General features: G+C 36.9%; 1 protein-coding gene across 2 annotated transcripts in view; it reads left to right on the top strand.

Annotated features, from left to right (window-relative positions):
- LOC134797105 (probable cytochrome P450 301a1, mitochondrial) overlaps positions 1–19,503 on the top strand; it is a 308,099-nt gene extending 288,596 nt beyond the window's left edge. For both annotated transcript variants that reach the window (XM_063769335.1, XM_063769334.1), the window contains exon 11: positions 19,451–19,503. The gene's annotated coding sequence lies outside the window, so the exon portion shown is untranslated. The remainder of the gene's footprint in view (positions 1–19,450) is intronic.
- Positions 19,504–22,719: the final 3,216 nt, after the last annotated feature.

Below are 22,719 nucleotides of genomic sequence, written 5' to 3'. Positions count from 1 at the left end.
TTTTTAATAATATGTGAAAAATGTCAAAGTTAAATTCCAATTCATTGAAAAATATCTGAGAGACCGAGCTTTGCTCGGAAAACATATAAAAACTCTAAAAAATGCGCGCTTTCCCAGAGTTAAGACCTAGCTAGATCGATTTTTCGCCCCAGAAAATCGCCACATAGCAAATTTCATCGAAATCGTTAGAGCCGTTTCCAGTGCCGTCAACGTACAGTCATACTATTCGCTTAGCAAATTTGCATACAAACTTCTATGCAGGAGGGATCATTTTTCTCTTTAATTTACAGTAATTTTATTAATACAACTTGTTGTTTCAGCCATTTATATTTATTTCGTGGTAATAACGTATCGTTTTCTGAAAATAAATGGATTATTATAATTCTGAAGCGGAATATATTAATACTAGCAGGTACCTATCATTCAATGTAGTTTCTTTTTAACATGGATAAAATCTAGCAGATTTTCGAGGCCTAACATGTGTATATTTTGCATTTTTTTTTATGATATAAAAAATAAACGGGCACGATTCGCCTGCTGGTAAGCAATTGCCGTCGCCAATGGATACCCGCAACACCAGAGGAGTCGCAAATTCGTTGCCGACCTTTGAGATGGGAGTACGCTGTTTTCTTGAAGGTTTGCAGGACGTATCGGTCCGAAAATTCCGAGGCATACACTAAATGCAACATGCATAGGTAAATAGGTATCTCAAAGTTGTGACATTATTATTACAACAAGTACCAAATAAAACTACCAAAATGTTACGATGTATCTAAAATCAAATTAAATATTAATTTGTGTCACAAATTCTACGATTCGTAGCAAGCGCTACGAAAAATTCTACGCACACATTTTAGCTTGATCTGTAGACCGAATCCTGCGGCGTAGCACGGTCGCATTTTTATCGCTTGTCACCATGCCTGTCACGTTCTAACAAGTATGTAAGTGCGAAAGTGACGGGCATAGTGACAGGCGATAAAAATAGAACCATGCTGCGCCCGCTGTAAACACTATTTAACAATAAAATCATCCTAATCTGACAGAGGTTTGTAAAAGAAACGTGAGCTTTAATCATCCTTGTTGTTTAATTTTTATATCTTTCAAAATGTATATTTGGTCGCAAACGTAACGAATACTACAACTTTCGTACTATTGTATGACCGTAGTCCACTTACAAATGAATCTCAACCTTATCCTAATACTTTAAGATTACATATCCAAAGTCAAACCAAACTGGTTACTGCCTCGTGAAAATTACTAGAAGATGCATATTTGGTTGCATTTTCCAGCTCGCTTGCGGTCGTTTATGCATTATTCAAAGAAATAGAAGCGTAGCCGTATGCCCGACATACAGTCAAATAAAAAAATACACATGCCATTCTGAACCTTAGTCCCCGAACATAAGTGATATGACTACAAAAATATGCGATGTAAATGTACTGGCCGCGATTTCCCAGCTGCGGTTTAAATTCTCTGGGGCTGCTTGTTTGATTTTTTATATGCAAACTGTGGACCTTGTAAAACAAGTAATAAAGTAAATAAAATAATATAATAAATAATCACTACATCTTATAAAACAAAGTCCCACGCCGCGTCTGTCTGTAACATGTATGTTAGCGATAAACTCAAAAACTACTGAACGGATTTTCATGCGGTTTTCACCTACCTATCGATAGAGTGAATCTTGAGGAAGGTTTACGTGTATAATTTGTTAGCACGTGCAAATCCGGGGCGGGTAGCTAGTGATAAATAATCACTAGGTACACTTTATAAAACAAAGTCCCTCGCCGCGTATGTCTGTGTGTAGAGTCTGTGCAGAAAGAGAAGAGTCGTAGAATGTATGGGCTCCCTTACATTCCACGAGTTCCACGGCTCTTCTCTTTCCGCACAGACTCTAAGATGTATGTTCGCGATAAACACAAAAACTACTGATCAGATTTTCATGCGGTTTTCACCTATCGATAGAGTGTCTTGAGTAGGGTTTGCAATCCGGATCCGAAATGTATGAAATTATCCGGATCTGGATCCGGATCTGCGGATATTCCCATACATTTCGGATCCGTCGTGCAAACCCTAGTCTTGAGGAAGGTTTAAGTGTATAATTTGTTAACCCGTGCGAAGCCGGAGCGGATCGCTAGTAATTTATAAAGTACGTAGTACTAGTAAGTTAAAGTTGTAACGAGGAGGCTTGCATAATGATATATATAGCTCATTAAAATTTGTATAAAGTAATAAGTTTCCTTTTTAAGTAGAAATGCAATTTATACCTTTTTCCGGATAAATGGCGTCTGATTTATTATTATACATTATTAATACCAAGAATTCTCTTTTGTTCTCGAGCGCGTAACCCGAGTGCAATTAAATTGATTCCAAGGATCAGATAACCCGATCTCTGTAATAATACGTAAATGGCATAATAAATTGAAATATAAAATAAAATATGGAAGTTATTTATGCTATTTGATTAAAGCATTTTAATAAATGTACTTATTTATTTAAATAGACTTAGAACAAGATAAGTCTGCAACGATTCTGAAAGCACACGCAGTGCCAGTGTTATTTATACGTCATACTTTCACAGAAGTTTGACTTTGTACTGCGTGATGTGCTATCAAAATCGTTGCAGACTTATCTTGGTCTAACTCTAGACACTTGTGTGGGCGAATTAAATAATGCACTTGAGTAAGTGCACTGTTCTTAAGTTGTAAGTGATCTAAGTTGATAAATTGATTATCTGAAAGATTTGATTAAAAGCAATCAAAATAATAATGAAGTGCATATAATTATTAAAGAAAAGACGCTTTGCACGAGAACTTCCGTACATTGACCCGCCTGTTGCTGTCTCTTTCACACGCGTTATATAATAACATATTGCTGTACCGCTCGCACAGTGGCGTTGACCGCCAGCATCATGGGCGGGCGTGAAGTTCCACGTGCTACGCGTCCGTTCTTTAGTTACCGGTATCTTATCTAATCTAACCACTGGAAGACGGTATTACGAAACTTGGAAACTTCATAGCAGCTTTTACTAAAATTACCGAATAGCTTACATATTTCCTTAGAATCTTGATTATATTCTGTACAATAGCGAGGTAAAGAAGCATCAAGCTGAGGCGTTATCATCAGGTCGAGATCTTAATGGGTGAGCGTAGTGATGGGACGTTACTGGGAATATTTCGGCATGGGAATATAAAAAACTGGCTAAGTGAGAGTCGGACTCGCGCACGAAGGGTTCCGTACCATTACGCAAAAAAACGGTAAAATCGTGTTTGTTGTATGGGGGCCCCACTTAAATGTTTATTTTATTTTGTTTTTAGTATTTGTTGTTATAGCGGCAACAGAAATACATTATCTGTGAAAATTTCAACTGTCTAGCTATCACGGTTCATGAGTTACAGCCTGGTGACAGACAGACGGACAGCGGAGTCTTAGTAATAGGGTCCCGTTTTTAACCTTTGGATACGGAACCCTAAAAAAGAACGTAATTATGTAACTGGGAATATAGAGAATGGAACATACCTAATCATGTGCTTAAAAGCTTTTTCAAAGTATATTCAGGCAACAAGATCCATAGTGCAAACACACATTTATTGCAGACACATTTCGACCAGAAGTCTATAGAAACATTCACGGCACGCGCACCAAAAAAGAGTTGAGATGAGATTCTCTACTTAAATAACAAAAAAAATAACCGCCGAATCATTTTTGTCCGCAAAAATATTTAACGAGATTATTTCTAAAAGTTAACTCCCAATGTTATCACAAAATTTAGTAGGTATCTCGAATATTGACTAATTGTCTACAATAATAATAGTCAATAATTGTCAGAGTTCAATTCCAAGTCGCTGTAACATCGAGGTTCAATTAACATTTTTCGTAAACGCGTAAGCACTAGGTTCTGAATAGCGTAACGATGGCACGAAAGTCGTTTAATAGATACATGTCGAGTTTTAATTAAATATCGGAGCAATCAGGATAAAATTCCTGGGAATATGCTCTCAGGGAATGTTCCCCAGAATAAGAACACGGAGCAAATACGGAGTAACATCACTAATAGGGCGAGTGGCGTCGGGTGTATAGAATCGCTTCAGCACGAGCGCTCATTGGACAAGCTACGGCGAGGGAATTTTCCTTTATAAACCTGTTATAGAAGGTTGGGAAGACTAAATTGAAATACGGGATGACCATAAATCTGGTCTTCCCCCATAAAATCAATTTTGATCCTGGGTTCTTAAATGAGTAAAAAAATATAAAGCGTTTATTTTTTACCGTACATTTATCAACTAAACCAACTTTGGTCATCGCCCGATCGCTTAAAGATATGCCCTTACCGGGATTCGAACCCGGGACCTCCTGCTTCGTAAGCAGGGCCAGACCGACTAGGGTAGGCCGTTGAAATAACCTCCACAATGGGTTAACGGCGTATTAATAATTATGTGAGGCGTTTAAGTTAAGTGCTGCTATCGACGGCTAATACCCTATTAACTCAAACACACACAGTAAATTATTATCTTCTGTTTTTCATAAATAGGTACATAACATCATCATTATCTAATTGTGGTAGAAGTTTATGTTTGATTGGTCTCCTTTTATTTTTAACCCCCAACGCAAAAACAGGGATGTTACATATTTGACGTCACCGTCTGTCTTTCTGATAATCTTTATTGAAAAATTAAACAAATAAATAAAAATATTGTATAAAAACTTCTAAACTAAAATAACCTAAGTATTCTAAATTAATAAAAATAAAACTTCCCTAAACCTAAACTACAATAAAAATCACTCCTCGGCAAGGTCCCGTAGACGCTGGCAGCATTACCTCGCTGAATTGCAGTGCTTATGCGCTGTGCGAGGAAGCTACCAGCCCTACGGTCCCCAGTTACATACATCCATCAGCCTCTTTGATAACGCTCCGAAAATTGGCTTTCTGATTGGCCTATTTTTTGTACATGTATTGGCGCGGGCGAGTGATGACAAAATGCCATCGACATCAAAACGTAGTTCGAAGCCTCCAAATACCGAATAACACGTAGTAATGAAAATACATAACGCTGGCACGCTGCCCTCATTCTGAACACTGGATTAAAGGCAGCGTCACGTTTTTAAAGTCCATTAAACCACCCCCGCAATTATACCACAGCCTGTCTTTATTAAGAGTGTCTGTAATATTCCCGTGCCGACGGTGCACTGTATACGACATTACAAATTACTTCCTTAGTCACTTATCTGTCATTAGCGGCACTTTTAAATGTGAGTCTTATTTTGAAGAGGCTAAAATTGATTTTTAAGGTTTAGTTGCAGCTAGGATATGAGGTAGTGAAAGTTATAAGCTGTATATCGTAAGTATCCTGTACAATGTATTTATAGGTACGTATAGTGAAGGGAGCTTCATGCTAGTATTACTCGTTTAAATTAATTAAATAATTACAGAAACAGGTTTTAAGTATTTTTTTATTATTCTTATTTGCATGTTTATGGCAGTCTAATTAGGGTAATACAGGCATTTCTTTGTTTATTAAAAACAAGAGTACATATGTACTCGTACGCTATATTCAGTAATTAAACTAACAAAATCTTCAATAAGGCTTCAAAACTTGTATTCAATAAGGCGAGGAGAAGTAACAAATATGCATGAGTAAGTTTAACTATTCTAAATCATTAATCGAAGCGATCTGTATAATAATACGACACAATCAAAAGTAAACTCAGCCTACAAGTCGATCCACCAGCAACGACAAAAGTCGGTCAAAATCGACTTACAGTTTGATTGTTTAGGGATCGCCGCTGTCGGCGACGTTGTGGGCAATCAAGCAAAATATAGGTACCTAACTTGCCAGTAACTTACTGGCGAGTTACTTGCACGTGTAACCCCTTAATAGATTGGCGTTTGTTTTATATGAAAACAATTGAAGAGGGGACGGACACAAGTCCATTTTACCGCTGCTGTTTTACATTCTTCGTACTTCGACAAATACATAACTGTCAAAAATATTTTAGTACCTAGGTACTTCTTCTTCTTTGCATTTGCATTGTGTTCTTACTTCACTGTCAAACATATTTTAGTATTTACTTCTTCCTTGCATTCTTAGCCTAATCTCGATGTGTTTCTGTTTTTTCATCGATGACTTGGCTACGAAAACCATTGGCTTTGCACCTTCCGACTGCATCATTAGATCAGCTCCATGTTAGCATATGCATTGTCGGAATAACGGAAGCCTCCTAATTCCAACCCTATACGATACCAGAGAGTGGTAGAAATTTTGAGTTACATTTTTTTTATACCACATCGGTGGCAAACAAGCATACGGCCCGCCTGATGGTAAGCAGTCACCGTAGCCTATGGACGCCTGCAAGTCCAGAGGTGTTACATGCGCGTTGCCGACCTTTTAAAAACCTGTACACTCCTTTTTTGAAGAACCCCATACTGTAGACCCTCGGGAAAACCTCGGAAGGGAGCATGATTTAAATATACGCAGTGAAGCTAAATAAAAGTACCTATGTAAAAAGACAGCATATTTTATGAACATCAAAGTATGTGAAATATATACAAATTTATAGAACAATCGTTCAAATATTCACTTTGATTGGTTCAATAGTAGTCAATAACGTTCAGCGGTTCAGTAAATACAATACCAGATTACAGGGAACAATGCCAAGTACATTTATTCGAAATAACATTGCAATGAATATTCAATATTATGTTGCTGATGCACTTTGCTTGTTCTATTGTTACTAGAATTACTTGGATTATATGTCACATTGCAGTATTTACTTCTGAACTACAATCATTTATTCATGATCACTAAAAGCTTAATTAATTATTTAACGGACTGGCTTTGCATTGTACAAATGAAGTAATCCTACAGTTTTATGAGATTTTTATGAGAAATATTTTAATAATTTTATTGTAGGCACAGTCAGCGTCATATAGTATGTGGCATCTAAAGTATTCAAATAGTTCGGCACGCCATACAAATAATATGGTGTACCGAACTATTTGAATACTTTGGATGCTACCTACTATATGACGCTGACTGTACTTATTTGACTTGTTTTTTTATTTCTTAAGCTGCATTACAGTTTCTTTATATATTATTATGTACATATTTATGACTGTATCTTAGGTGAGTTTACATTTTGAATTTGTAAGACTACCTACCACTGGTTTGACACTGACATAGTGATTCGCTAACTTCTACGTAACTTACTTTCTATCGCTCACGCTAATATGCCAGTACGAGCGAGATGCATAGAAACTATGTTACGCAAACGTTAGCGAATATATGTTAGTGTCAGGACAGTGTTAAGCTCGTGGTCATAATAAAAGGTGTTAGTCATCTAAAAGTTTTTATTACCGTTAAAATCAGCAAAACTTTGCCGCTATCCCAAAGTTAAACAAGATTCCTATTAATGCACAAATCCCCAAGGAAATGCTGCAACTTCAATCAAATTAAACCTTTGTCTTTCGAATAAAATTCCTCGGCCAAGTTTTAACGACGTTTTAAGTGGATCCCCAAATACATGCGGACTAGTAGGCCGATTCTGTTCTATCTATTTTGATATAGTTTTCATTTTATTTTGATACGACAGTGTGAGCTGAGCACTGAGCACTGATGGGCGTTTTCACTTACCTATGTACAGTCAGCGTCATATAGTAGGTGCTATTCAAAGTATTCAAATAGTCCGGTACGCCATACAAACTATATGGTGTACCGAACTATTTGAATACTTTGGATGCTACCTACTATATTACGCCGACTGTACCATTAACGGCCGGTTAGGAATCACCACAAAACTAACGGTCAATGTCAAATCTCATACATTTTGTCAGGAAAGTGACAGTAAGACGTGACTTAAACACCACTTAAGTCGCGCTTTAAAGTACAAAATTCCCTGATTGGTGCTGACGAAATGCAATATGCTCCATATTAGGTAAGTAGTCAGGTAAGCCATTTTCTTGCACTTATCATTGGTGCATGTGAGATGCTGTCGTAGGGATGACGACCGATGGGGCCAGCGAGTACCTACTGTTCTGGAGACCTCGACTGGGAAGCCGGAGGGATGGAAAACCACGAGCCAGATGGTCGGACGACATTAGAAAGACGGCAGGGGCCGACCTGGCATAGAACCGCCGTATACAGATCAACACGGAAATCCATGAAAGAGGCATATGTTCATATTCAGCAGTGGACGCAAATATGCTGAGAAGAAGAAGAAGAAGAAGTGAGATGCCCGATGACACGACTCAAGGTCGTATCAAAACGAGATGAAAACCATATCAAAATGTCAAAACAGAATCAGCCTTTAAGTAGTTTTCGAATTGCGGGTTGTTTTTCAAAGAGAACTTGAGGGCGTTTCTAAATTGAATTTACTTTCTGGATTTAAAGGACAAAAGGAGTTATTTTTATTGTCAACTTTGTTTTCTGGAAACGCGGTTAGTGGATTACTGTTTAATAGCTGAGTAAGTTTACTTTAAGCCCGAGATTTGTTCTTTGTTTTTTTAAAGAAATAGATTAAAATTAAATACAATGTTTTGTGCCAGAACGATAAATGTCGTAAATTGTGGTTTAACATTGAAACCGTTTTTTTCAACGTCTAGTATTTCTAAACAACTTTTGCTGTAGGAATAATCCAAGCGAAAAAACTCGTTGTTTTATTCATTAATTTGGAAGTTTCATATTTCATTATAAATATATAAGTTGAGTATAAACAGCTCGCAAAATATAGCTATCGGAGAAATACTTTATACTCGTATATCTAACCAGTATAATATTCAGTACCTAGGTATACATATTATGTATGTACTAAATATTATGTAAAAATGTACTATGTAGTTAATGTAGTACGTTATGTCATCATCATGTAACTAAGAGCTGTGTTCTTGTCTGTGGAAATATTTCTAAATATATCTTTTACACAAAATGTCAACCTAACTTAAAAACGCCAGTTATCCTTTTATGAGACGTTATTCAGTTAGCCTACGAATACAATTGCGATATTTCAACTACAAACACTGCCTGACAATCCTGAAATCGTGTCCAGCTTGGCACACTAGCGTTTTTCCGAAGGGCGATTCACACGAATCCGCCGCTGCGTTGTATTTATAAATGTTGCTACGAGTATGTTGCACTGCAAATATTTTATACACTTGTGACAGAGCCCTTGAGGTCTAAACGTAGAATGCATTTTTGAATTTTGAATTTTCATTACATCTCAGCAGATTTTCAAGCATGCAGAGTCAATCAATTTTGCACCCGACTTGAAAATTGTAATACTCAGCTTATGTACCTACTTATTATTTTGTTTTTCCATCCTTTTTTGCCCATGATATAACTGTGACAGTTTTTTTAGGAAATTGTAACACCCACACAATAGAGTCACAATAATTATACACACTAGAGTCCATCTGACATAAGTCTGCACAGACTTGGCAGTGACTTTAATCAAACCAAAATTTTGTTTTCTACAAAAGACGCAACCATAAGCAATAATATAAAAAATATAAAATGGACCCACGTAACCACTGACAAAAACGCCAGTGTGCTAAGGAGCTTAGATGTATACTCAATTTGACTCAGTCGCTGTTTACTCAGCTTCCGGGCTCTTAAATATAAATTGCTCGTTTCTTCAACATTTTGCTAGAATGTTCCGACACCGTTCGTTGTTGAGTAAAGTCCTTAATATAAACGTTAAGTATAACTATGCAACATGTTTTGGAGAATACTCAGTAATATAATGTTATGGAGGTTCTTGAGGTCACTGGGGGTGGGCAAAGTCTCTCAGTGCTCCTCAGACACTCTAGACCTGAACTCAATCAATCGGCATTTTAGCTCATCTCCAGTGACGTTGGATCCTTCCGTCAAGCAAGCTACATTATCTTCTCTTGCCAATAACTTTCGCTCTGACCCTGACTCTACCTTTGCACTTGACAATATTTCACCACAAGAGGTTGTCACAATCATAAAAAACATTGAAACGAAGACTGTTGGTGAGGATCACCTTAGCCTGGACATGCTTATTCTGGTGGTAGATAGAATTGCTCCTATCCTATCCGAAATCATAAATTTTTCCTTTTCCACTGGTACATTTCCTGCTATGTGGAAACTTGCTCATGTTATCCCTCTTCCTAAAACTTCTAATCCCACATCCTTTTCCCAATATCGGCCCATCTCCATTCTACCAGTTTTGTCTAAAATCATCGAACACTTTGTTAATCGTCGCCTCCTTTCACATCTCCACAAGCATGATTTGTTGAATCGATTTCAGTCAGGTTTCCGCCCCGGGCATAGCACCGTCACGGCGCTACACGCACGCACCACGCACACGCCTGGCCTGGCGCACGGCGTCAGGGTTACTGATGACATTCGTTTTAATATTGAAAATAAAAAGCTCACGGTTCTTGTACTTTTAGACTTTAGTAGTGCCTTTAATACGGTTGATTTTGATATTCTCCTTCATATCCTTCGTACGTTAAATGTTTCACATGCAGCTCTGTCCTGGTTCCGTAACTACCTCTTTGGGAGGCGCCAGCGTGTCAGGGTTGACGACAAGGTCTCTGAGTGGTGTGACCTTTCTGCTGGTGTCCCCCAAGGAGGGATACTCTCTCCTCTCCTTTTCTCAATATTCATTAATGGCATTATTGATTTATTAAATTGTAGCTACCACCTTTACGCGGATGATTTGCAGATATACGCAGCGGCTAGCATTGATGACTTTCCATCTTTAGTTGATAAAATTAATAGCAACCTTGAAACAATTCGTTGCTGGGTGAATAAGTTTGGTTTAAAAGTTAATGCAAAGAAATCGCAGGCGATTGTCATTAGTGGTCCTCACTTTGTGTCCAAATTGTCGGAGATGGTGGTACCCAAAGTACTTTTTGACGGAACAATTATCCCTTTTTCCTCTACAAATAAGAACTTGGGTATCATCATTGATCAAACTTTGTCCTGGTCAGCTCATGTTTCCGACATTAGCAATAAACTTTTTGCTTCTCTCCACTCACTGAGGCGTCTTCAAAATTTCCTTCCTCTCCAAACTAAAATAACGCTTGCTTGTTCACTTTTACTTCCTTTGTTAGACTATGCTGATTCTGCTTTTCTAGACCTCAGTGAGGAGCTTCTGGATAAACTCGAGCGACTGCAAAATATCTGTATTCGATACATTTTCGGTCTGCGTAAGTTTGATCATGTTTCCCAGTTCCGATCTCAGCTTGGCTGGCTTCCGATCCGTCGTCGTCGAGATATGCATATCCTGTCATTGCTTTTCAATGTTTTATTCAATCCTGCTGCGCCACCTTACCTCTCCGAAAGATTTAGTTTTTTAGCTGCTGGCAGTGGTCACCGTCTTCGATCAAGCACCAATCTTTCACTCGCAATTCCATCCAATAAGACGCGCACTTACAAAAAATCCTTTACTGTCCACGCCGCTAAGTTATGGAACGAGATTCCGGTGTCCGTGAGACAATCCCAATCTGTAGCATCACTCAAGGAGAGGCTTAGAAAATTGTGGCTTTCCGATACTTAGATAATTCTGTTTTTCCCGATTAAGTACCTACTTCTTTCATTTCCTTTACTTTTCTGGTTCGAATTAATATCTATATATCTATTTATATTATATGTTGAGTATTTATTTATTTTTATTTATACCTATATATATTATATGTATATGTATTCTTGTATTGTTATATTTCTATTTATGTATATTTGGAGTAATGTGTATTCAAAACGTGCATTTTATTTATTTTAGGGATTGTACACTTTTGCTTTTGTTTGTCATTCATCGTTACTTCTGTCCTACTCATTTCCTCAAAGGTTAACTGGAAGAGATCCCATTCAGGGATAAGTTCGCCTTTGTTGTATTTAATTGACTCTGTAACTGTGTTTCTTGTGTTTATATTTCTATGTACAATAAAGTAAATACATACATACATACATACATATAATGAGTAATTTTAATGTACATTTTATTGATATTTTTCAGCAGCGATTCTGTTTACTTAAGCCTCTGCTGGACACGAAAAGGAGTATCTAGTTTATCAACATATACCATTTCGTGCCTAATCTTAACGCTGGCCGCTATAACAAGTAATTTCTTGCTTAATTATTTAAAACACATAAAAATCTCTTCAGTGTGTGTCATCAAATCATAATGTCGTTTTTAGGTACTGAAAGATGTCCGGAAGCATTGCCACCTGTTAAAAAAAAATAATGCTGGTGAAACCGAGCATGGTTGAGTCAAAGGAAATATGCGTTACTTTAAAAACGTGTAAAGTTTAAGAAGTTTCCATGAGGCTTACGTCGTATTTCAGCTGGGCGAAAAGTGCTTGCTTTTCATGACGCTTTCCACAACAAAGAAAAATGACCCGGGCCACCTGAGAGCGACGCGACGAGAAAATGCTTTGTGGGTCTCTCATGAATGTTGAGGCGGAAACATTAAACTTTTTTATGCGGGAAGACATTTGACAACAGATGGTAAGTAGCTATAACACAGTGTAAAAAGTAACAGTGGACCGGCGCCTTTGATGTTTGCGTAAATGCCGACACCGCACTAGAACACAGTTGTTACAGACTTTTACACAATTGTGCAAGACTTACACTTGACTTACTATAAGATACGCTAGCCCTGTAAGTACGAGAGCTACTAACAATGGTGATGTATGTGTCGTAGTCAGATCGTATAATCCGCCGTATTACATTACGGCTAGCCGTTATCAAAAACAGGGGCGTTTTGAAATGCGGCGGTTCGACGATTAGCCGGATTGTCATTGCGATACGTTCTTCAATAAGGCGGCCAACGTTTAGCCGCATCGTACTACTATTTTAGATTGTAGAGTGACCAGTTCTTTCGGTCGCCCACGTAACCGGAGTTTGACAATGTTTGCAATTTAATTTATTTTTACCATGGTCCCACCGCACTACATGTGTTTCTTTTCCAAAACATTTCCTTCACAACTTAAATAGACGGAGCCCCGCAAGCGGGGCTCCTATTTCTGGGCGGTTTGCCCTTCGGGCATCTGAAGCTACCTAACGAACCTAACCTACTTACCTACCTACGCTTTTTTCCCCAAAGTGTAATGTTTTCACGGACGTCTCACTAAATCAATAGGTAGGTAGGTTAGGTTCATTAGGTAGCTTCAGATGCCCGAAGGGCAAACCGCTCAGAAATAGGAGCCCCGCGAAGCGGGGCTCCGTCTAGTTAAGTTGCGAAAGAAATGTTTTTTGAAAAGAAACAGTCCGACGAACTCCATTTTTGATGGACACCCCAGCGTTTGTCAGGCAGCGCCTCGGGTGTTAAAAATGGGATCTAAAAACTGTCAAAGCGGCGGCTAATGACTCGCTGTATTACATTACGGCTAGCCGTGTTAAAGAACGTATGGCGCCGAATACATTCCGGCGGATTCTCATTCAGCCGCATTCAATCCGGCTAATCGTTAAACCGCCGCATTTCAAAACGCCCCTGTTTTTGAAAACGGCTAGCCGTAATGTAATACGGCGGATTATACGATCCGACTGCGACATATGCATCTCGGGTGCGCACCCACCCCTAACAAATACGGTACCTAATAGAAAAAGGCAAACTTTTTGACATTTATGGTATTATGGTACAATGAATAAGTATAATTTAGAAATTATATTAGCACCCGAGCTATGAGTAAAAAAATGCGATTTACGGTATTACGGTTATTTTCATTTTTAAAATGAAGTACAAAAAACATGAGTCTTAAAAATACAGCAAGTAATACATTTTATCACTAGCATGTCCGTAAATATTAAAGCAAATAAATGCAGCCTTTTAAAGGCTTACAAAAAATGGAAAATATTACACTCGGCCACTACGCACTAGATCAAAATGTAAACTATATTTCTGCCAAAGCATCGATGCTTGGATGATTTATTGTATGCGACCGGAGCTTAGCTTTTATTATAAAATGCTATTTTATTATGCAGCTTTTTAGCAACTTATATTGAATACAAGGCCGGGTTGTAAAACATCCATACATTTATTGGGAAAAATATCCTGTACAGTTGACGTCTAATATATGTTTACATAAAAGTAAACTTCAGTTTAGTAAATTTTAGTTTAACCCCTTCTTCCTGTATTATTTGTATTTTTTCTGTAATGAGGAGTGCAATAAATAAAATTTGTATTGTATTGTATTCCTTCAACTTTTTTTTACTTAAGCCCAACCGAATTGGAATTGGAAAAACTGTCATCGGGATCAACATTCGACGCGTGGTAGAAGAAATATAAAACAAAGTCTATAAATAAATAACCTTTTATTCCGAACGTACGTCAATCCACGTCATGTCCCTATAGAAAAGAAATAAAGCCTCAATAAAGTAATCTTAACAGCATAAAAGTAGTTTTCTTCGTACAGATAAGGCGGGCAAGTTTCTATCAGTTGTAATTTCATCTCAGGAGGGTGACTAAAGCCATAGAAAGTAAATTGAGTTGGGACCCCACTGATGTCTATATTGTCTATACTTAACTATAAATATAATTTTGTTTGGATATTATATTTTTTAATAACATATAGAATTACTATGTATTAACAATCTTGAATGGTAAATAATTGTTCTTTGTATAAATATTTATAAATGTCAAATATTTATAGCTTATGAAAGAGAAAACCAGCGAAGTGCGTTTCGTGACATGCATAGGTAATGGAGGGTTCTGTAATAACACATCTTTATCTCTTTTTAGGGGTCCGTACCCAAAGGGTAAAACGGGACCCTATTACTAAGACTCCGCTGTCCGTCCGTCCGTCTGTCTGTCACCAGGCTGTATCTCACGAACCATGATAGCTAGACTGTTGAAATTTTCACAGATGATGTATTTCTGTTGCCGCTATAACAACAAATACTAAAAACAGAATAAAATAAAGATTTAAGTGGGGCCGGGTGGATTTCAAAATCCTGCGAAAACTTATGGTTCGGTCTTTATAAAAAAAACTAGTAGGTTGTGCGAGTTGCAACTTTTTTATATGTTTTTAAGAACTATTATCTTCATGTTCCTTCAATTACCATCTCCAATAACTTAATAGTTTTTTTTATATAAAATGTTTTATGTGTCTAAAATCATCACCGTCTACCGGAAAAATCTGAACCTTATTGTTTGCAGTGAAAATTATAGCATACCTATCGTACGATTGCGATTTTTCTTTTACTTATATCTTTTCCGTGTTGTTGTTTAACACATGGGAAAATATGCAATAATTCCTTCACCGAGAAAGTACATTTAAAAATATTTAAAATTTTGTCACGAATATTCGTCAACACCGTAATGTCAATGTGAGCTTATCTCCGTGTATGAACAACGAAATACCGCTAAAGGTCCTTGCCCTATTTTTCACTTTAATATAGAATGCCAAAAATGATTTCACTATAAAGTCACACCATTGAATCGTGAGAAATATTACGAACAAATTTGTAAAACGTAGTTTGTCACAACAGAGCATCATCACCGTTATGCTTTGGTTTAAAAAAGTTACAAATGATATATTAGAAATAATTATTGAAATGAATGGCAAACTACATGAAGTTTATTGTGTAGCATAGACATTAACTACTATTATTCGTATTCTAGAAATAAAAACAAGAAACTCTCAAATCGTCAACACCATACCCATCATCACCGGGAAAAAATGACGACCGGTGATGATTTCATGTGTATGGTGATGACGGTTCTCAGAAACTTTTCTAGTTATTTTGCTATAATTCATTATGAAATTAAGCTGTATGTTTGAAAAACGTTCTCTATGTCTTCTAACACTATATAATGTCTACCTTATAAATGTAGAATAAATGTAGAAGAAGATATGACTATTTTTTTCACACTAGAGGATGGTTAGTTTTAAATAACATTTTGACTGAAGTAGGCAAAATTTAGGTCACTTAGAACTTAGAACATACAAATGTTTATTTTTTATTATCTAATAATGTAAATCGTGCAACTTAGAGTCTGTAATTGCATGTTAGTCGTGTTAAAACAAAGTATTTAAACAAGCAACATATATTAAGTTTTAAGCGACCATAGGCTACGGTACTGGCTCACTATCGTAATGGCCTTATGTTTTTTGATAATATTATATTAATTGATGTATATAATTACAGCAATTAATAATTATACCATTGGGTAGTCACCGGACCCAATACCTAACATTTTGTAACTTATGACATGCATTACAAGTAGGGGTCTTGCAACTTATAAAACACTGATTATATATTAATGTTTAGCTATTAAACAATATATATATGGATTTAAATCATTATAGCTATTTTTAAAGTTAATTTATAAAACAACAAAAATACAAACTTATGCAATGAATCAAATTATCAAAAAAAAGTAATATATCGTAAAAATTAAGCTCACTGGTAATCCAGCAATTTTATAATATGATATAAATACCAAATTATGCAGTAGATAAAAGAAGATGCGGGTTTAAACTGATAAGAGTACAATATTGTTAATATGATTTAACATTGAAAAAACCCAAAAAAATAAATTAATACATAAATTGCCTATTTCGGAATATAAATTATTTAAAATTATACAATAAAAATACTTGTTATATATTTATTTATATGAATAAAATGTATTTTTTATAATTTTCTAAAAATAATTTATGTAGCTAGTCTTATGTTCAAAAACACGTTATTTGTAATGTTTATTAAAGTTCTAAAGCCTTACAATTAAAAAAAGTTTTTGTTTTTTTAATACGTTTTTAATACATATATAAATTAGTTCCCAAATCGTCATTACCGTACATGCAGTATCATTACCGTCTATAAAAGAGTCATTACCATACCATGATTGTCATCACCATCTTGCGTTTTTATTTTCCGAAAGCGATAACTTCAAATATAAGCCACAAATGATTGTATAAATACCATAAATATCCTCAATATACAGCCCCCTATTACTTTACCCAGCTAGAATCGTGTTAAATTAAACATTTAAAAAAAAAAAATTTTTTATATGGTGAAATTTTTGGTGATGAAATCCACCCGGCTACCATACAACAAACGTGATTTTGACCGAAGTTAAGCAACGTCGGGCGGGGTCAGTACTTGGATGGGTGACCGTTTTTTTTGCCGTTTTTTGCATTATGGTACGGAACCCTTCGTGCGCGAGTCCGACTCGCACTTGCCCGGTTTTTTGTACAAATACATGAGTGTAAATGACAGATAAAGATAAACGATTATTAGCTGGTTGTGGCTTGTAATGCGTTTATGAATAATGCCATACTTAATTAATACCTAGTGTTGTAAAAGGAGCGGGCGACCTATTATTCTCGCGCCAATGTTCCTCATGGCCGCCATTTGTCATGTCTGAAAGTGTCACGCACACCTAAACCTCATTAACCAGTTTTGAAAAGATGTGTCCCGCCGAGTTTGTTGCCGGTCCCATATTGGGATACCCTCCTCCAATTGAGGGGGTATTTAAATTTTCCCGGGCAGAGCCGAGCCGGTATAGCTTTATTTGACGTTCATAAGCGCATTGTAATATGCCTACTTGAATAAACTATTATCTTTATCTTATCTTTTTATCCATAACTATTCCAGGTCTTATTTATACCTGTTATTAAAATCTGAATATGACTACTCACGACACTTTAGCGTTCAAAGGGTAAATAAGTTGCATTATTTAAACGGTATGTGACACCTTACCGCTTATCTATAATATACCGAAACCACTTTTATACCCTACCCACATATGTATTATTACCTAACCCTTTGCGTATGTATTACTTATGATTATTGAATAAAGATAGTAATATTTTATAGCAGCTGTCACTGTAAAAATTTGTGTAGAATTTTTTGAAAATGAATAAAACGTCGTACGTGAGATATACGTCAATGCCTAAATCTATAGTATTTTCTCAACGAGTAGATATTATTCTTTAAAATTGATATAAGTCTTGTACGTAGGTAATATGACAAAACCTTTTTATTACTTCGAGGTAGATGCATTTGAGATAGTGCCCTATTTACAATTTTGTGCATGAATGTCCTGATGAAGAAGTTTTATATCGGTGAAAATCCAATCAAATTTCATACAGTGTTACGAGATATGCTTCAATATTTTTGATCGAATGACGAGAGGATCAAAAATCCGTCCATTTATTAATCCGGTTACAATCCGTTAGGTACTTAACTATACTATATTTGTTTGTTACTATTAACTTTGGTGATCGAGCAAGGATTATTTTTATTTTTTAATTGAATACATTATACTTATTTCCTGTCAAACTGTTTAATTATTAAGTATAGGAAACTAAACAGCCTTTGTGAACCGATTTTTTGCAGCAGCGGTTTATACAGAGGAGTAAGATATCTCTGCGGGTAGTGTATATTCGCCATCAGATATATCTGAGCGGCCAAGGTGTTCACAATATCTGAACACGCACTCTAACGCCTTGACAATAGAGGCGTGTTCCGATATTTGTGAGCGCCTTAGCCGCTCCGATATATCTGATTGCGACTGTACCCTGAAAAGAATTTTAATATTCCGCAATCGGTGAAATTTGTGAGTTATGGCGCAAGACGCACGTGATTTACGGTATTTGCTATCGCAACTGTTCCATGTGCATTATGAGCAATACCTGCATGCGTCTGTTCAAAACTATATACTTTTAATGCAGTATAATTCAAGATTTCTAGGTCAACCCGCCATCCTGACGTCAGAATGGCGGGTGGACCTTTTATGTTACGAGTAAATATCTCGTTTCCGGGAGAAGTACACTGGATTATATTAAAGGTACACTAAAGTACACCGAAGGTACAATATGTTTAAAAATATTTCGTTCAAATTCGCTGAGGTCCACCCGCCATCTTGACGCTCACAACTTTCAGGCCAATTCGAACGTACACTGACATCAGATTGATATTCGAATGATATCATTTAGCTGTCGTGCGCCAATTCGAGCCAGTACGGGCGAAATGCACGATAATTGAATGACATAATTTAGATGTCATTTCGTGTCAGTGTACGTTAAGGGGCCCACTGATTAACAGTCCGCCTGACGGTATCGGCCTGTCAGTTACTCGGAACTGTCAAAATTTTGTTCTAACTGACAGGTCGATACCGTCCGGCCGACTGTTAATCAGTGTGCCTCTTTAGAATTGGCCTGTTTCTTTGTGGCTATACTTACAGTAGGTACAGTACAAACAGCATCACTATCACTAGGTACACCTTATAAAACAAAGTCCCCCGTCGTGTCTGTCTGTCTGTTTGTTTGTTTGTATGTTTGTTTGCAATAAACTCAAAAACTACTCAACGGATTTTCATGCGGTTCTCATCTATCAATAGCCTAGATATATCTATCTTGAGGAAGGTTTAAGTGTATAATTTGTTAACCCGTGCGAAGCCAGGGCGGGTCGCTAGTAGCTTATAAACCAACGCGTCAACAGTATCCTAAAAGTGCTCGTAAATAAAAAACAAGAAACAGTACGGTTACCATCAGTTTGTCACTGACATAAACGCCGTCGAGAACGTAATTTACTTTCTATACGTCCCGTTTGCACTAATATGCGAGTTGAATACGAAACTTTCCGTGGGCCCACGGATCATTCCTCAGATAATTTATTTCCCCATAGACCCACTTCAATTTAAGCGTAGGTTAGGTACGAGGGTAGGTACGAGTAGGTAGGTTAGGTTCGTTAGGTAGCTTCAGATGCCCGAAGGGCAAACCGCCCAGAAATAGGAGCCCCGCGAATCGGGGCTCCGTCTAGTTACGTTGTGAAGCAAATGTTTTTGGAGAAGAAACACTAAATTTGCAATTTGCTTTCGGCAATTTACATAACGTTTCACGTTTGTAAAATGACGACGCCGTTTGTAATAATTAAATGTAAGAGAATGTAATAATTAATCCTATCTATATAACCTTCCAAATATGACAACGGTGGTCCACGGGTAAAAGACAGTTCGTCGTCGTCATTTACCCGTAGTCCCATTTTTGGTGCAGTGGGTCTACGGGGAAAAAAATTACCCGTGGTCCCCTGTGGTACAAAAGCCGTGGTACCACGATTAAAACACGCATAAAGCAAGGTAAATACAATTTTGGAGACGGAACTCTAACCAAAGTATTTCCTGAACAGTCTATCCGAGAATATTCGGCCAAATAAGAAAAAGTTTAAAAACGCCTGAAAACTGTACCTGCTGCAAACATTTAAGCGACAATTGCACACGTGTCGCTTTTGATTAAATATAATACACCTAGCTATACCTACTTAAAATATGTGTATGTAGAGAAAGACTCTTACCTACAAGTAAACTGTAAATACGAGTACAAATGCCACAACACATACACAAAATGGGATGGTTTTATTAAAACACTCAAATTCCGACGAAACAATTCAACAGTATATCTATACCAGGCACCAGGCCGCTTAAGATGGCCGCCTCTTTATCCTGTCATCGTGCCTGTCACATTCTAACTACGTAAGTGCGAAAGTGACGCATGCAAAGATAGACGATAAAACCGTAACCATCCAGGGCAATACTGCATGTGGTCGTAATGGCGAACATTTTTCATTTAATTCTCCGTAATGACGTCATAAATTACTGGACTCCGGTATCTTTCCCCAGTTTTAAAATTAAACTCTGTTTTTTAAAATATTCGTCATATAACGGAGCATTATGTTTCCGTTCCATAAAGTCCGGTCCGCGGTTGTTTCTTTTGCAATGAGCAGAGCCAGTGCGTCTTTTTAATTAATTAAATGAGTGCCGCGAAGCTTATTTAGTTTTTTTATGTGTGCTTTTAGCTAATTATAGGTGAGTGGGTAGGTTTTTATTAGAGATGCCACGAATATTCGGCAACTATTCGGTATTCGGCCTATTCGGTCACTTTGCCAAATATTCGGTATACGGCCGAATTTTGCGTACTATTCGGCCGTATACCGAATATCTGTTGCACCTAAAAAGAAAATTTACACAGGTAATATTTAATATTTCAAATGTATTCTTGGAAAGTAGCTTGTAAACGAAGGCACGTTTTTGAGAATTTGTTGATTACAAAATATTTTATATTTACCATGGGTCTGATTTGATTGACTCTAACTACATTAATTAATTCTGATCAACATAAAAATATAAATCTTAGCAAACGTGCTTTGTTGGCGAACAGTTTTCATAATAATTGTGACGCAAAATGTTCGCATGTCATGCCGAATATTCGGTATTCGGCCGAGTGAGGGGCCGAATATTCGGTATTCGGCCAAATTCACTATTCGGGGCATCTCTAGTTTTATACCTACAAAGGTAATTAATTACTTAGTCTTTACTGTAAACGGAGAGTTGTTAATTGTTAGGGATGCCTAGCGCTAGAACGGTCCGGGTCCGCGTCGAGGCTTCCAACACTATAAGTAATTTAAGTTATATCACAGATGAACGGTGATTACGTGATGTTTTCTACATAAAACAGAGGTGTCGGACACCTCGGCACGGACCCGTAACGTGATTCATCCTTTACCTAATCACGTAATCACCCAATTTTAGCAGGCTAGACGCAATCATTAATAATTAATGTACGATATACTATATATGATAAACTGTTGCCGCACGTAATATGTACACACACAACTCATTAAATGTTAGATGCTAATCTAACATCCAACATATGCTAGGTGATAGGCAGGAGGTTCACTAATCGCGTCGGCTTCGCACCTCCATCCCCTAATCGCGTGGCGTCGAGATTTCAGTCGTTATCGCGGCACGAGTGAGGAGATTTACCACCTCACGAAAGCACTTTGTGATTGGTTTCTAACTCATTCAAGTTTTCTTATTAAAAAACACGTCCGATGTCAGATGTCACACACTCACACACTAATATTTATTGGCGTTTACTCAAGACAGGTTATTATAATAACCTGTCTTGAGTAAATCGAATGGGGGCTAACGTCAATCTTTCTCTCTCTCTCTCTGCAATCGGTCCCTCATTGCTGCATGAGTGACTCCGTTTGATTCCGTCAACTAGTTGTCTCCATCGGTCCCGTTCTGTAGCTTGGTGGAGTGCGTCGCTGACAGGTATTTTTAGTTCCTCCGCTATTTGGACATTCTACCCCTAGGCCTTTTCCCCTCGATTTTACCGGTCACCATAAGGCGTTCCGAATTGAATAGAAGAAGAATAGAATAGAAAATAATTTATTTGAAACAACACATCTTAAAATTTATACAGACATACATATAACGTAGGTTAATGTAATTGTTTGTTTCAAAGAGGATACCACCCAGCATGTGTCGGAGCACTCAGTGCAACGACGCTGATTTTCAGTGGACCCTTGAACTTATAAAAATAATTAATTAAACAATAGCAAAAACAAATGCATAAAATAATAATGGCCGGTATAAAACAGAATTACAATTCTTTCAAAGACAGGAACTTAAAGTGGGAACAGAGATGATTAGCCACATTTTTATAGCATTACCTTTACTAAAGCGCTGGACAAACTATCACACCGTCGTTAAGAATAGCAAAAACAATTTTACAAAAACTTAAAGTACTACAATAATATTCATAAGAGATTTAGCATCGGCATTTAATTTTATAACATTTTTTGCAAATTCAGAATGTATTTTTTGTACTTAATTTTAAATGTATAAACAGATGAATTGCTGGTATCCCTGCGTGCAACATGGCCAAAATACCGCAATATTCGTTGTCAATCATCTATGCTTTATTTTAAAATATCTACCTAATACTGAAAATATAGTTTCATG

This window comes from Cydia splendana, chromosome 14, assembly GCF_910591565.1.
Source record: "Cydia splendana chromosome 14, ilCydSple1.2, whole genome shotgun sequence".
Taxonomy (NCBI): Eukaryota; Metazoa; Arthropoda; class Insecta; order Lepidoptera; family Tortricidae; genus Cydia; species Cydia splendana.
The sequence above is the reverse complement of the archived record's forward strand: the minus strand, read 5'-3'. Positions and strand labels throughout refer to the sequence as shown.